We start from the raw sequence: 16208 nt of genomic DNA on the forward strand, positions 1-16208 counted from the left end.
TGCATGAGGGGAGCTGGGTCCCCGCTACTCTGCTTATCCCCACTAACACAGCCTCACAGGGACTCCCTTTGTGCCTTTAAGAAGTTTGCAATATATTATAAGTACCTCAGGGGTAAGCCAAAGAGAATGAAGCTTTGGAAGCCCCACAGGGTTGCTGGCTTCTTCAGTCTCAGGGATTCGCTTGGGCCTTACCTAAAGCCGGCCAGCTTCCACTCTTTTTGTGGTCGCTGCTGTTGGGTCTAGAAGGATGTGTGTATAGGCAGTGGTCGTCTGGGGAGTAATGCACTTCTTGAGGGTTTGATGAAATCCTTTCCCTGGACAGGTTTGCAAAAGGCACGAGCCTTCCAAATACTGCCTACCGTTTACAGGCTCTTCCCTGACCCTGGAAGGACATCCTGTGACCGCAGGTTAAGAATCATTAACAAAGGTTGAGGCTATGGCATGGTGTTAATTTTCTTGGGTAGTCTATTAGCCAGGGTTAAACCAGAGACACAGAAGAGTAGGGCTACACAGGAAGACATTTATTGCACAGAATTGGCTTATGGGATCGCGAGGGCCAGCCAGGCGGATGCTATCGACTGAATGTTTGCCTCTCTTCAAGGTTCATCTGTTGAAACACCCAAGGTGATGGCATTTGGAGGTGGTGCCTCTGGGAGGTGATTAGGTCGTGATAGTAACCCCCTCTTGAATGGGAGCAGAGCACCCCGAGAAGGCCCTTGTTTCTCTGCTGTGTGTGGGGCACCACAGCCACCTTCTTGTCGGTCCATGAACCAGAAAGCAGGTTCTCACAACACGCCAACTCTACTGGTACTTTGATCTCGGGCTTCCCAGCCACCAGAACTTGTATGAAATAAGTGTCTTGTATCCAAGCCACCCATTTGATGGTATTTTTTGTTATACGAGCCCGAAGAGACAAAGGTAGCAGCAAGTGTAGGATCTGTATGGCAGGCCGTCAGGAAGGGCAGGCTGGGCCAGGGGGCAGGGGGGCGGCCGTCCAAGGGGTAGAACTCGTTCTTCCAAGAAAGCCCTCGCTCTCTTCCTAAGGCCTTTCAACTGGTGGAACTGATCCTACCAGGTGAGCCAGGATCTCTACTGACTACGGGCCTCAGTCATATCTGGAAGGGAGCATCACAGCAGCACCCAGGGCAGCGGTCCACGTTAGGTTGAATTACCTGCGGCCTAGCCAAGCTGACACACACAACGGACCATCGCAAGTAGCATGGTACAGTGGTTGCGTAGAAGGACATCTTTGCCCTTAAAAGATGCGCGTTGAAATATTTAAGGTGAGGTCTCACGATGTGGGCCACTTGTGCTCGATTAGTTTGCAAAAATACACATTAAGAAAGAGCAAACATCGACGTGGATGGAACTGGAGGGTGTTATGCTGAGTGAACTAAGTCAATCGGAGAAGGACAAACATTATATGGTCTCATTCATTTGGGGAATATAAAAAGTAGTGAAAGGGAATAAAGGGAGAAAAAAGGAGAAAAAATGAGTGGGAAATATCAGAGAGGGAGACAGAACATGAGAGACTCCTAACTCTGGGAAACGAACTAGGGGTGGTAGAAAGGGAGGTGGGCGGGGAGTGGGGGTGCCTGGGTGACGGGCACTGAGGGGGGCACTTGGTGGGATGAGCACTGGGTGTTATTCTATATGCTGGCAAATTGAACACCAATACAAAAATAAATATAATAAATAAAAATCTTTAAAAACAAAGAATTAAAAAAAATAAAATATTTTAAACCAGAAAAGAAAAAAAAAAGAGCAAACATGGCAAAAGGGTAACTAATCATTGTGCAACGTAGATGGAGGTATCTGAGAGTTCGCTGTACTATTCTTCGATTTTTCCCTATGTTTGCAAGTTTTCACGGTGAGGTTTGTGGACTGAAGGAGCCCCAATCTCCCGTCTGGCACGGTGACCACTGGTGTATAGTGGATGCTTGGTAAGTGTTGAGTGAATTAAATTGAATGAAGGGCAGCATTTCCCTCACAACCAAAGAAGTCAGCAGGATAATGCGGCGAGGGTTGTAATATAATAGGAAGAGATCTTGTCCTGCACATTCTCTGTCCTCGTTCAGGTAATTCCATGGGGAAGCCACTAAGAGTTGAAGGCATTCCTCGAGGTGCGTGGAGGCTGCATGACACAGCAAAGGAGCTACTACAGTAGGAGCCAGGACTTCTGAGTTTCAAGCTGTGTGACTTTGGGCAAATTGCTTCCCTACTCTGAATCTATTTCCTCATCTGAAAATGGGGATAATTATCTGTGCCTTTTTCAGGATTGTTCTGAGCAAGCAGCTCAATCATGACTCTACAAGGGGCCCTGGAGACAGCAGATACACAGAGGGGTCCTACCTCCCACCACTGCATGGGGAATCTAGAGCCCTATCCTTTCCCGGGTGGCACCTCTGACTCGAGAAGTGTCTCATAATTGATGGCGTGTCATACTTTAATTGATAATATTTTTTTTCTTTCTTACTAGTACTTAAATTAATAGTGGCATCTTAGATTTGGTGACATATGTGACTGAGTGGTATTGGCCAGTGATTTAAACCCTTTAAACTTTATCTTTTCCCTCTTTTTTGTTACTTTTTGGAGATAAAAGTATTTTAAATGGTTGTTATGATTTTTTTAAAGATTTTATTCATCTATTCATAAGAGACACACACAGAGAGAGGCAGAGACACAGGCAGAGGGAGAAGCAGGCTCCCTGCAAGGAGCACGATGTAGGACTCGATCCCAGGACCTCAGGATCATGCCCTGAGCTGAAGGCAGACTCTCAACCGCCGAGCCACCCAGGCGTCCCTGGTTGTTACGGTTAAACAAGATTAATTAGGCAAAGCATTTAGTTACTGCTTAATAAATAGTGGAGTGAAATAATATGATTGTACAAATAGAAGTTATTACTACTTGGTTTGGAACTTACCCAGTCTCTAATGATCCTACCCTCCGCTGCCACCTTTGCCACCCTATTATTAAAGAAGATGACAAATACAACCTTACCAAGTTTCCTCTGGAAAAAATGACCCCAAACTAAATCAAGGCGATTACTTTGAGGGTTAGAGCTAAAGAAATCTGAACACAGGGTGTCAGGACCGTGAACCCTTTTTGAGCTTTTGGTTCCTACTGTCTGGATGCTGTCACTATGCTCACATCACTCTTCTGGGCACTCCCATAGACTGGCTGAGGCTGGGAGCGGGCTAGCACGATCTCCGTGCACACGGAAGTCCTGAGAATGAGGGGGTGAGCCCTACCGTGGGTAGGCTGCCCTGTAGGCTTCCCTCCATAAACCTCCAGGGGGCTTCTGGTGGGCACTGCTGTAGCCAGGCTCGCAGGCCTCTGGTGGCCAGGAACCTGGGTGGGTAAGCACTTCACCTGCAGTAAAGGCTTTTATTTTTGTTGACCTGCAGGGAGAGGATTTAATTTGCATGATCCCTCCTGCGTGGGAAGTCTGTGAATCCTGCCAGCAGCTGCAGCCTGTGTTAAGTGCTTCCAACTAAAAGGCAGAAATCAAATCCTGCTGCAAGCACTCCAGCCTTACCTTCTCAGCCAGGGGCCCTGCCCACGGTTGGGGGAGCCGAGAGAGGGAGGAAAAGCCTCTCGCAGGAAAGCAAAAGTGGAAGTCGGTAGCCCTGGGTGGCTGTTAAGAACCACTCGTGCCCCTGCAGGAGCGCTGGAGCGGAGTCTTGTCTTTGCAGTCATCTGGGAACGTGGCAATGGAACCCTTGCAAAGGAGCCTAGAGGGCCGGCTTTTCTTCCTCATCAGCCCTTCCCTGGTTCTCTCTGGTCACTTGACTTTCTACACCCCTGCCCCCCGCCCCACCCCCTTCTCTTTCCCGTTTCCTCTCTCAGCAACTTCATGCTTCCTATTCTGTTAGTTTTTAAGTCTTTCTATTCGTCACCCTTCTGGCACCATCTCCGAGATTTTAAAACGCTGGCTTCAGAGATAATTTCACGTACCGAAAACAGTGGCAAAAAAAAATAATGCAAAAAAAATTCCGGGATCTAGATGAAGACCTAGATCCCCCAAATAGGAGCATCCTAATAATCAAAGGTTTTAATATATTTTTAAAGAATGCATGGATAGACAATACATTCATCAGTCTCAAAATGAAAAGCATCTAGGGTTACACGTTGAGAGGTCTCATTCTCACCCTGTCCTTCTCCGTACTGTCCGGCTTGTCCCCTCTTCTTTGCCAGGCAACTATAACCACTGCTGTGGTGGTCCTTCAGCGTTTTTAGGGCAAATGTTAGCAAAGGTGTACGTTTCCCCTTTCTTAGCCAGATGGCACCACTAGGCACAGCTGGCTTCTCACCCACCGTCGTGTCCCAGAGATGGTTCCATCTCAGCATTTAGCATCCTCGTTCCATTTATCAGCCATGTGATTTTCCATTATGCAGATGTCTTGGTTCATTCAGGCTGTTATAACAAAATATCACAGACTGAAGAGCTTATAAGCAGCAGGTATTTACCTCTCACAGCTCTGGAGGTGGAGAGCTTGACTGAGACGGGGGCGCTGACCTGTTCGGATGAAGGCCTGCTTCCAGGGCATGTTCTTCTCCTTGTATTCCCCCCCCCCCCAACATGATGGAGGGAGGGTGGGAGGTCTCTCAGCTTCTATTTTAAGGACACTAATCCCGTTCTTGAGGACTCCACCGAGAGGACACACGGAGGCTCCATCTCCTAATACCATCCCATTGGGCCTTAGGCTTTCAACATATGAGTTTGCGGGGGGTACATTCAGACCATAGCGGTGGATGTACCACAATTGATAGGTGCCACTGTTTGGCAACGTTAATTATTACTTGCAGTGGGATACATCCCAAGTGATATACCAGTATCAAGGCAGAGGGTGAAGGAGAAGCCCCAGCAAACCCCCTTAGTGGCAGAATGAATTTCACTGAGCACATGCCCTGCATAGCTTTGGCCACTCTGGCTTTTAATTTCTGGATTTAATTCCTGTGGGCCAGATGCAAGGTGAAGCAAGGCATCAGAGGCACAAAAGGAAACTGGGCCTTATGGTAGATCCTTTAGATTCTGAGAACAAAGGGGTGGGTTCAACATGTTGCCCTTTAAAGAAGACACTTTATTTTTTTTTAAACTATATTAATTTATTTTTATTTCTTTTATTGAAGTTCGATTTGCCAACATATAGTATAACACCCAGGGCTCATCCCATCAAGGTGATATTTTATATCTTCTCATAAAGAAGAGTTCTAAATTCCTAAACAGGACACCCAGATATGGAATGAGGGGAGGGAGTGGGATCTAATCCTGTAGAACAATAGATTTTTCAGAGAAAAGTGCTGTGGCCTCCTACTGCCTCAGGGTCGGATCCCCAAAGTAACAAGATCCTGAGCAGGACTTTTCCTTGGCTTGGGAATTGGTGGCTGGGGCCAAAACTGAAGACATAGGAGCCATATATTCCCCCATTTTCTGCAGAGAAGGATGCCAAGGAACTGGCAAAAATTAGGACCAGTCACCAGCTAACCCCGGCCATCACGCCAGTGTTCCTCCCATCCTTATTGGCCACAGACCTTCAGCAGTGGGGAGGAGTTGGGGGGGTGGTGGCGGGCAGTGGAGAAAGTGTTGTAGTTGTGAGCCATCAGTTTATGGGGGTGTCGTGGCTATTCCTACTCAACTGTAAAGTCAAGGGAAAGGATCCCAAGGGGGTCACGTGTGAAGATGGAGATCCTACAGGAAGGGTGGGTTACTAGTTTTTTATTACTGCTACAATGAGTCACTACAAATTTAGTAGCTTAACACAAGTTTATTATTATACACCTTTGGAAATTTGAGTCAATCTCAGCTAAAGTCAAGGTGTGGGCAGGGCTCCATTTCTTCTCACCCTGGTTCACCCTGGTTCCATCTTCACGTGGCCTTCTCCTAGCTTTGACCTTCTTCTCATTGGGACCAATAGGATTACACTGGGTTTACCTGGGTCATCCAGGGTAGTCTCTACCTATCGGAAGATCCTTAATTTGACTACATCTGCAAAGTCTCTTTCACCCCAGAGAGTAACGTGTTCACAGCTTCCAGGGATAGGACATGGACATCGGGGAACCAATATTCAGCCAGTCACTGTCTGAGGTCCTTGATTAGACATAGACTTTGACTGGACTTGTTGACCTGTCCTCTGCCTACCCAAGCAAGGCAAACGAGAATTAGGGAGGGATAATGGGACTTTGGAGAAGGTAGGGTGGGATAGGGGGGCTGGCCAGCACTGACTGGTTAGAGGAGGATGTGAGGGTTCCCACAGGGTCTAGAGAGCTGCTCACTAGGTGAGAGGGACCCCAGAAGTAAGAGTCTCTCTGCAGGGGTGCCAGGCACAGAGCTGAGGGCTCAGATGAAATGATTCAGGGGTGGGTCTCCCATCAGCAAAGTTGGGGGCGGGGAGCAGGAGAGAGCCCAGACCACCACCTTTCCCCATGCCAGCACCTGCAGTCACAGCCTGGTTAGGTATTTGGAAGGGAAAAAGCTTTGCCTCATAAGATGGGGAGGCATAAGCTCTCTGGGCTTTTTAATAGCTTCAGATGACCAGAAAGCCAGCTCTGCTCAGGATATCATGGTACCCAGTGGGAAAGAAGAGTTAACGCTTGGCAGTTGGGGTCCAGAGATGAAAACCCCACAACTATTTTGTGTTTGTGTGACTAGCAAGGGCACACTCCTCCATCCCCTGGTTAGGCTTCTTCACGTTGGGGGCCAGGGCCTCAACTGAGGGAATGAATGATGTAAACAGAGTAAGTCACGCAACTACCTCTCCCTCCAGACCTGCATTTTCCATATCGTTCCGTGTAGTTGTCCATGCGGCTGAAGAGATTGAGGACTCCTTCTGGCAGAAATGGAGAAAAGGATTTCCAATTTAAGGGAGAGATCAATGAACCAAGTGTTCATTGATCTTTCTGAAGAGAACCCCAACGGAGCCTCAAACTTGCCTAGAGGGAGACATTTGAAGACTATCATCCAGGATGGGTTTTAGGAGCAGAGAATCCCTGGCTTCGAATCCTAGTTTGTCACTACTAGGTGTGTGGGGGTAAATGGTTTTCATAAAGGTATGCCAATATACCAAACCCAGGTGGGTAAAGCACAACTTCTCCTGGCAGGTGTGGGGTACCCTTTGATATTTGGGGTGGTGGGGACCAACACGATGGGAACCACTGCAACCTCATTACTGAGTTGCAAGGAAAAGAAGTCTCACGCTGACTTCTGCCACATGTAGACGTTTATTAGCAAGAAGGGATGGAACAGCACACTTCAGTAGGCTGGATGGATTCCAGCTCTTGATTCGATTCCTCAAAATGGACTCTTTGCATAAAAGTTGCATCTGAGGGGCGCCTGGGTGGTTTAGTTGGTTAAACATCTGCCTTTGACCCAGGTCGTAATCCCAGGGTTCTGGATCGAGCCCCATGTGTGGCTCTCTGCTCTCCCTCTCCCTCTGCCTGTGACTCTCCCTGCTTGTACTCTCTCCCTCTGTCAAATAAATAAATAAAATCTTAAAAAAAAATAGTTGCATCTGAGACAAATGCAGCTATGTTCTAATGGTAGGATTCTGTGAATCATTTTGTTGGAACCGGTCAACCAGGACTCCTCTGGAATCAGCAAGTGGGCACAGGACCTAGTACAAGGCTTGATTAGCCTTAGGGGTCATTGATAAGGGTTGAGTTTCTTCTGTGCCATTCGCCCAAATGGAGTCTTTATTTTAGTTATCCACATATGTTGAGCAAACTGTTAAATTTACTAATGGAAACTCTTTTCGTTGTCCATTATGTTAATGAAAAAACTTCAAGTGGTGGTTAGAGATAAAAATAGCTGAGGAGCTTATAGTAGCCCCCTCTGGAGTGGGGCCTTTTGATTAAATGCCAGCAAACCACCCCTGGAGTGTATATTCTTGATTAGGGCATGACTATCACAAAGGTGTAGCCTAAACTAACACACACATTTATAGCACACTCCATGTTGAACTATTTTAAAGCACACTGCAGAAGACACGATACCTCTCACACCTTAGTTTCCTCTTCTATGAAATGAGGATTATACTTATTTCACACAGTTGCCCCCAGGCTATTAAATTACGAGAAAGCTTAGTGTAGTGTCTGTTAAGTAATAATGGCTCAGAAAGTTTTAACTGATATTATTGTTGTTATTTTTTGCTTAGATACACAAGCAAATTTCTTTTCTTTTTTTTTTTTTTAATTTTCATTTATTTATGATAGTCACACAGAGAGAGAGAGAGAGGCAGAGACACAGGGAGCGGGAGAAGCAGGCTCCATGCACCGGGAGCCCGATGTGGGATTCGATCCCGGGTCTCCAGGATCGCGCCCTGGGCCAAAGGTAGGCGCTAAACCGCTGCGCCACCCAGGGATCCCACAAGCAAATTTCTTTAACAAACTTGGAACACTTGGAAGTTGACATCTAAAATTTTTCATTATAGATTTCCATAATAGCAAAGGATATAATTTGTGGCATGTAGTAATTATTACTTGTAATTAAAACTGATGTATTGATCTTTTACAGCTACCCAATGGAATCTAAATATTGCAATGATTTGATGTCCACTATCATTATTATTATTTTTTATTTTTTATTTGGAGAGAGAAGAGAAGGAGAGAGAGAGAATCTAAGTGGGCTCCACACCCAGCATGGAGTCTGACGCAGGGCTCGATTTCACAACCTTGAGATCATGATCTGAGCCAAAAATCAAGAGTTAGATGCTTAACCAACTGAGCCACCCAGGCACCGCCCCCCGTCCTCATTTTAAAAATACATGAACAAACTTCTCTTTCCTATAGAAGCTCTTCTGTAACATTTAAAGCAGGAAATTACTTTTTCCCCTTGAACATGTATTTTCATTCCATTTATGCTGCACAATTTTATTCTAACGTATTTTTATGCTTAAAAGTCTTTTATTACTCTGTTGTATTTTCTGGAACAAATTTATCTATGTAAATTAAAGTTTTAGGGTAGCCCGGGTGGCTCAGTGGTTTAGCGCCGACTTCAGCCCAGGGCGTGATCCTGGAGACCCAGGATCGAGTCCCACGTCGGGCTCCCTGCATGGAGCCTGCTTCTCCCTCTGCCTGTGTCTCTGCTTCTCTCTCTCTCTCTCTCTCTGTGTCTCATGAATAAGTAAATAAAAAAAAATAATAAAAAAATAAAGTTTTATTTTTCATTTTATTTTCTGTGATCTTTGGAAACTTAAGGCTCTAATATTAAAATAATTATTTAGATGAGGTTATCACTACAATTATCCTTTAGTGTTGAATTAATCAAAATAATATAAATGTATTATAAATTTTGATAAAATTTATACTACTACTAAAGAAAATTTATAATATTATTAAAGAATCCTACTAAAGAAAAATTAAACTTGTTTTAGAAGTAAACAATATGATTTAAAAAATTAATTAATGTATCTGGATAAATATTGTTTACTTCCAGAATGAGGCACAGTTTATCAGCAACTATTTCCCAATTTTATTTTAATTGATGTAAGAATGGAGAACATGATTCATATATTTAAGTAGATGGGAGAAGAAGGAGTCTTGCTATAGCAATGGGATTCAATTGGTTGAACTCTACACATTTCAAGAGATATTATGATAATTCCTGAGAAAAAGCTTGTAAGCTAGATAACAAAAGCAAAAAGCTTATTGTTTAAGTCACATGGACCTCATAGAATTGACTTATCCACCCCACGTGGCAAGGAACCATGATCAGTTGAGGCAACTGGAACATGACAGGTAGGAAAGTCAGCTCATGTCCAGTTGCAAAAACATAGTACCAGTGGGTGGCTCAGCCAGTTAAATGTCCAACTCTTGGTTTCTGCTCAGTTCTGATCTCAAGGCCATGGGGTCTAGCCCCCAACACTCCATTGGCTCAGGGCTCAGAGTCAGCTTGGGTTTCACTCTCCTTCCCCCTGGGCCCTTCCCCATTGCATGCACACTCTCTTTCTCTCTCTCTCTGAAATAAAAATCTTTTTTTTTTTAAAGAAAAATGAAATTTTACTCTGATTAAATGTTTCATGACATGTAATAAAATATGTTTTTAACTGGACTGTTCCTGAATCTAAGAAAATGTTATCTAGGACTGCCTGGGTGGCTTAGTCGGTTAAGTATCCAGCTTTTGGTTTCAGCTCAGGTCTGATCTCAGGGTGGTGAGCTTGAGCCCCACATGAGGCTCTGTACTCAGCATAGAGTCTGCTTAAGATTTCCCTCTCCCTCTGCCCCCACCCCCTATACTCTCTCTCTTTTTAAAATCAATCAACCAATGAATCAATCATCAACCAACCAACCAATCTTAAAAAAAGAAAAAGTTATCTAAAAGTTAATTCCAATGTGTCTTAAAAATCTGACAAAGCTAGAAAATATTCTTGTTACATTTAAAAGAATCAGCATCGCTAAACTTTACCACTTTGGCTGCTCAAAGTTGCTTTTCTTTCTAGCTAATGACATGTTTTAAGGATGAGTATGGAGAAGAGCAGAAAATATTTGCTTGTGCTTAAATACATGAAGAAAAGTTATTTTTAGCATCCAGAAATTCTAATTGATGATCTCTTTTGCTTTGCTTTCATGGCATTCTCCCTTAGATGATTCATTCTTTGAAAATAGATGGGCTGATAAAGGGGGAAGAAAAGGACAAGAGATAGGAACAAAGAGTTCACAGAAAAAGAATTGCAAATCGCTTATAATCTTAAGAAAAACATGTTTTGCTTCATTCAAAACAAGGGAGATGCAAGTAAAACCACCCTAAGGGATGTGAAAATTCCGGAGAGGTGAGAGGCCAGGGCCAGGGGTGTGCAATGGGTCAGTAGGTGATGAAAATGATGAATCATGAGATTCAGAGCTAGGGGTTCAGGAGAGAGAAAGGGACACTGGCTTCACAATGGCTATGATGAGTTAAGGGGACACACACTCCAAGTGCTAGTGACATAGGAGAACAGCCACCTCTTGAGATGGAGTGCTAAAAACAAAACTCAAGGTAAAACAAAACAAAACAAAACAAAAAAAACCCCTCCCATTCTCCTAAGATGTAAAACTGCAAAAAGTCAAATGTTAGCTCCATTGACAGGTCCCTGAGGAAACCAACTCTTTTCATTGCTGGGAGGAATGTGAAATGGTACAGCCCCCATGGAGGGAATTTGACAAAATCTAGCAATATTACATACACATTACATTCACCCACTATCCTTGCTATCTACTTCTAGAAATCCATTTTAAAGATTCACTGGCAAAAATAAGAAAATACACACACACACACACACACACACAAATCCTTCATTGGAGCACTAACCTAGAAGTGTAGATGCAAAGAGTGCATGTGTCAATGAATGAAGGACTAGTTGACTAACTCTGGTGCGCACTCACAATGGAATACTAGGTAGCTATAAAATTGAAAGGAATTCTGTAGGACAAATGATGTATTTCTTTGAATAAATAAATAGGGATTAAAAAAATAAGAGAGGGAAATGTTACAGGTTAAAATAGATGTTTACACAGTCAAAAACAATGTGTGCATTTTGTTTGGATCCTGATTCCAACAGGCTAGCTGGGGACAAAAAGATATTTTTGACACAATTAGGAAAATTTAAACATGACCCGGATATATAATGATATTGATATTTTTGTTAGGTGTGAGAATGGCACTGTGATTACATTTATAGAAAGGTATAGAGAGATGTATCTGTTGAAGGATGTACAGAAATCATTATGGGTAAGATGATATATAAGGTATGGGATTTGCTTCAAAATATTTTTCCCACGCTAACAAAGTGTGTGCAGAGAAACAGGTGAAACGAGGTTGGCAAGATGATGGTTATTGGTGACGCTGGGTGATGGGTGCCTGAGGGTTGTAATAGCTGTGCTCTCTATTTTTGTATATGTTTGGAAATTTCCATGATAAGAAATTAAATGTTTATAAATTAAAACAAAAGTTAGGCCGCCTCCATGGCATAGTTGGTTAAGCATCAGACTTGATTTCAGCTCGGGTTGTGATCTCAGGGTCGAGGGATAGAGAGCCCTGAATCAGGCTCCACGCTCAGCAGGGGGTCTGGCTTGAGATTCTCTCCATCTGTCCCTCCCCCTGCTCTCTCTCAAAATAAAAATAAAAGAACCCTTAAAACAAAAGAGATGGAGACTTGTGAAGTAAAAATTATTTCCCCCTTCACTCTACCATATATAGACCCCCTCACCCCCATCTGAAAGTAGAGCATTCCTGTGAAATCTTTCCTAAGCTAAAATGGCATGAGTTGAAGACTGATTACCATTAATTTATGTGGAAATTTTTTTAAGCATTTCTAAGTCCCCAAAATAACCTCTCTTGGGCTTTTCTGATACCTTACGACACATCTTGCTAATGGATGCACAAAATCAATGACATAAAACACAGATGTTCACAGACAGTTCAAAGCTCTGGCGGCCTGATGCTGAGATGCTGAGTGTAGGGTCCAGAGAAGGAGTTTGATGAGGCCACTCTTGCTGCTTGGGGTGCACACTGCCTCTAGGACAGCTTCTCCAGAGCAAAAACATTGAAAGCGATTTTTATTTATTTATTGATTGATTGATTGATTGATTGCCTTTTTTCATAAAAGTGAAAAATCCTCTTTGGATTTCTTTTCATTAGCAAACACAAGTACAGATGTGAGCCTTTCATAAAAGTGAAGTAGTATGACTCAAACTTTTGAAAAGTGGGGGCAGGGGGGTGCCTGTATTTTAATTTATAAACATCTCAACACAAGCCAAAATGCCCAGTTGCATTTAAAAATGACAGTTATATTTAACAGAATTCGTGAGCCATTGGCTTTCTCTGTTCTGAATTTAGAGCCCCCAACACCAGCCCGCCTGTTACAAGGCCCAGCATCGCCTTTAACAGAATGAGGTACCGCATGGAGAAAGATGGGACGGGTGATAGATTCCTAGCTGGTTCATTAAAAAGACATCCCTTTTATAGCTTGGATGGTTTTTATACTCTGAGGCCACACAACCATTAGGTTTGGGATGGGTGAGGGATAGCGTGGAAGACAGCTACTGTGAGCGCAGCCCTCCTGTCCTAGGACGATAGGTTTTTGCAGAGGACATAAGCCAGCACAGGGTCTGGAAATCTGGTGCCTTAAAATGATCCGTGCCCACCCTGGTGCTTCTGGGAAGGTCTCTGTCTACCTGCAAAGGCTCACACGCTCATGTGAAGATGGCCAATCTACAGTTCTGAGTAGGTTCTTAGCATTTCCAGATGTCTTGCTTCTTTGGCCACCGCCAGGGGGCTCTCCGGCCAGGTCTCTGTGTAGGGGGCCAGTTTGTGCCCCATAGGAAGGTGCCAGAGTGCAACCGAGGGCATTGAGTCCAGCCCCAGGCTCGCCAAAGCTTGTAGCCTGGCAAGGAAAGGTGCCTTTGTGAACATAGCTGCTGGGGAGTTTTCTGGGATTTATAGGAAATCCACAAGTGCTAGTGGGGTGGGGGTGGGGGGACTCTAGCCCCGGGGGGGTCCTTACTTTATATTCTTCATCCAGTCTCACCACCTGACCAGTATCAGGACTTTAGGCCTCTGTCAGTAGGAACCCAGACTCATAGGCACTTTGGAGCTTCTGGAGCTTTGTGTTGAGGGGCTGGTGGCGGGAGGTCTTCCTCACATGGTCTATCCAGTCGTGTTAAGAAGGCAGCATAATTTGGATCTTCTTATTCTCCTTTCTCCTTCCAATCACATGCCCGTGTGGCAAACTTAGATACTTTGAGCATCTTGAAAATTACACACGGACCCCTTTAACATTTTCGATATACAATGCTTCTTACAGAAATATTTTTAGAACAAAACTTTTTCTGATTACGAAAATCATACATATTCTTCACACACACACAAGAAACCCCCCCCAAAATGCCACACAACCCCTCGGACACGCTGTGAATAAAGACAAATAAAATTCTACCACTCGGAATAAGTGTTGTTACCACTTCGGTGTTTTCTATCTCCTTTCTTTTTTTTTTTTTTTTTTTTAAAGATTTTATTTATTTATTCATGAGAGACACAGAGATAGAGACAGGGACAGAAGCAGGCTCCATGCAGGGAGCCCGATGTGAGACTTGATCCCAGGACTCCAGGATCATGCCCTGGGCCAGGGGCAGGTGCTAAACCACTGAGCCACCCAGGGATTCCCTATCTATCTCCTTTTTATGCAGAGATCTCCATATGGCTGTATTTGATAATATTAGGAACAACCCAAATGGACAATTTTATACCTCGTTTTTCTCATTACGTCTTTGAGCTCATTTTTTGTTTTGTTTTGTTTTTAATAATTGAAGAGTGTCAGAGGAAAGGCACTGTGCTGGGCTGTGAGGTATGTAGTGTGCGTGTGTTTGTGCATTTGTGTGTGTGTGTGTGTGTGAATTTGTGTACGCGTGATTATATTTTTCGGCCTGTTCCCAAAAGTAAAGAAGCAATAGATGTTATCTCTGCCCTCCCAGCCTTTCCAGTCTAGTAGAAGAAATAATACATGTACGTAATTAACTTCAATACGGTGGCAGCGTATAATAAATCATGAATTCCTCAGAGATCACTCGGAGGTGGGATGAATCTACATATGCATATTCTGGGCATTTTCCTCTTCCAGTAGCTGACATTGAAGAACTATAACAATAATCTTGAAGCTTCCCCCAATCTGTGAATGAGCTATTTCTGCTTTCAAATGCAGAAATCATTGAAAGGTTTGGTAAGCTCAAGACAAAGGGACGTTGGAATCAACTAGATTTGTGTCATTTTCATTGTTCACCACCTCCGAAAGGTCACACTGCCAATGCTTTGTTTTGTCAAAGGCAATTAGAGTCCTGGGTAGCTATGCCACCTGTGTCTGGAATGTTTTGAAGGTGAGGAATAGATGAGACATTCAAAGAGTGAGAAGAGGTTTTGCTCCTCCCTTCTTGGCGTGCCAGGGGAAAACACTAATTTATAATAATTAAAGCTAAGTAATGGAGCAGCCATAATGGGACGTTAGCCATGCATGTGACACAACAGGAGATTGCCCCTGCTAATGAGGAGACAAGACCCAGTCTCTAGCAATTCAGAGACTGTGAATTCCTAGAGAAAAAGTTAGAATTTCAGGTAGGAGGGGGCTGGGAGATCAAAAGCCAACACTTTAAGGATGAGTGTCCCCTTCCAGAGGCTGTGAGTTCCCGGGTTGTACACGCCACCTGGGGTATTTCACACCATCTTTAGTGACTACTCACCATGATTTATAAAACGTATAATCCAAAGACCAAAGGGTTGCCTTTGGAGCTGAGGCTCTGCACTGGTTCCCCTTCCAGAAAATGGAGGTGGTATTTTAGTGCTTTTTATTGTCTTTCCTGGGAAGCTTTTAGGATTTTGGTGAATTTGCTTGTACTTACTACCCATGAGGAAATCCCATTAAATCTTGATTCATGGTGATTTTATTTGGGGGAAGAAAACTACTTCCTACCCTCCAGCAAGGATTTGCATAGTTATTTATGCTCCCTTAGTGCAGATTGCAGATACTTTACAGGAAAGTATGTAGATCCTTATTCGGCATTCTTTATTATTCTTTAAGGAAGAATCACAGTTTTATTGGTACTTGTCATTTCCGAAGGGATGAAAATCATTACATGACGGGGCCTGGGTGATCCAATACCAGGTAGAGATCTTTCAGAGAATCCCCCCAACAGGAGGGCACTGCTCCTGGGAGTCTGGTCAATGCACTTGGGTCTTCTGGATGATGTAAACAAGAGGGCAAAGTCCTGAGTATTTTTCTCATATGCTGGCCTGGAAAATCAGACTACCCAGTAAGTCAAGTTTCATCCTAAGAAGAGTTTCCGTGAATTTACCTCTGCATATGAGGGAGCCTTTCGCAATGGTTTAACCCCACTCAGGTGGAAAATGATATTCTTGGTCATCTGACCATGGGCATTTTTCCTAGCAAGACAGGAAGTGGGAATTTAGGCTATCATAGAATAATAATAGCAAAGGCAATAATAAGCCTTCCTTTTAAGCAGAGACGAGGCAGTGAGCCTCCATCACACGGAGTTGTGAATTGTCATTACCGGGTAGGTAATCTGTGGATACAACTCAGGCCACCCATTTCACCATCTACAATTCACAAAAATGTTTGTCTGGGGTGCAATGTGCGGAACAATGCTTTCCTTTGTGCAACGTTGAGATTCACTTAGAAAGAAGGCCTGACCCTTCTGACCCATGTGTCACTCTGCTGTCAGACTGA

The sequence above is a fragment of the Canis lupus genome, chromosome 23 (genome assembly GCF_003254725.2).
Source record: "Canis lupus dingo isolate Sandy chromosome 23, ASM325472v2, whole genome shotgun sequence".
Taxonomy (NCBI): domain Eukaryota; kingdom Metazoa; phylum Chordata; class Mammalia; order Carnivora; family Canidae; genus Canis; species Canis lupus.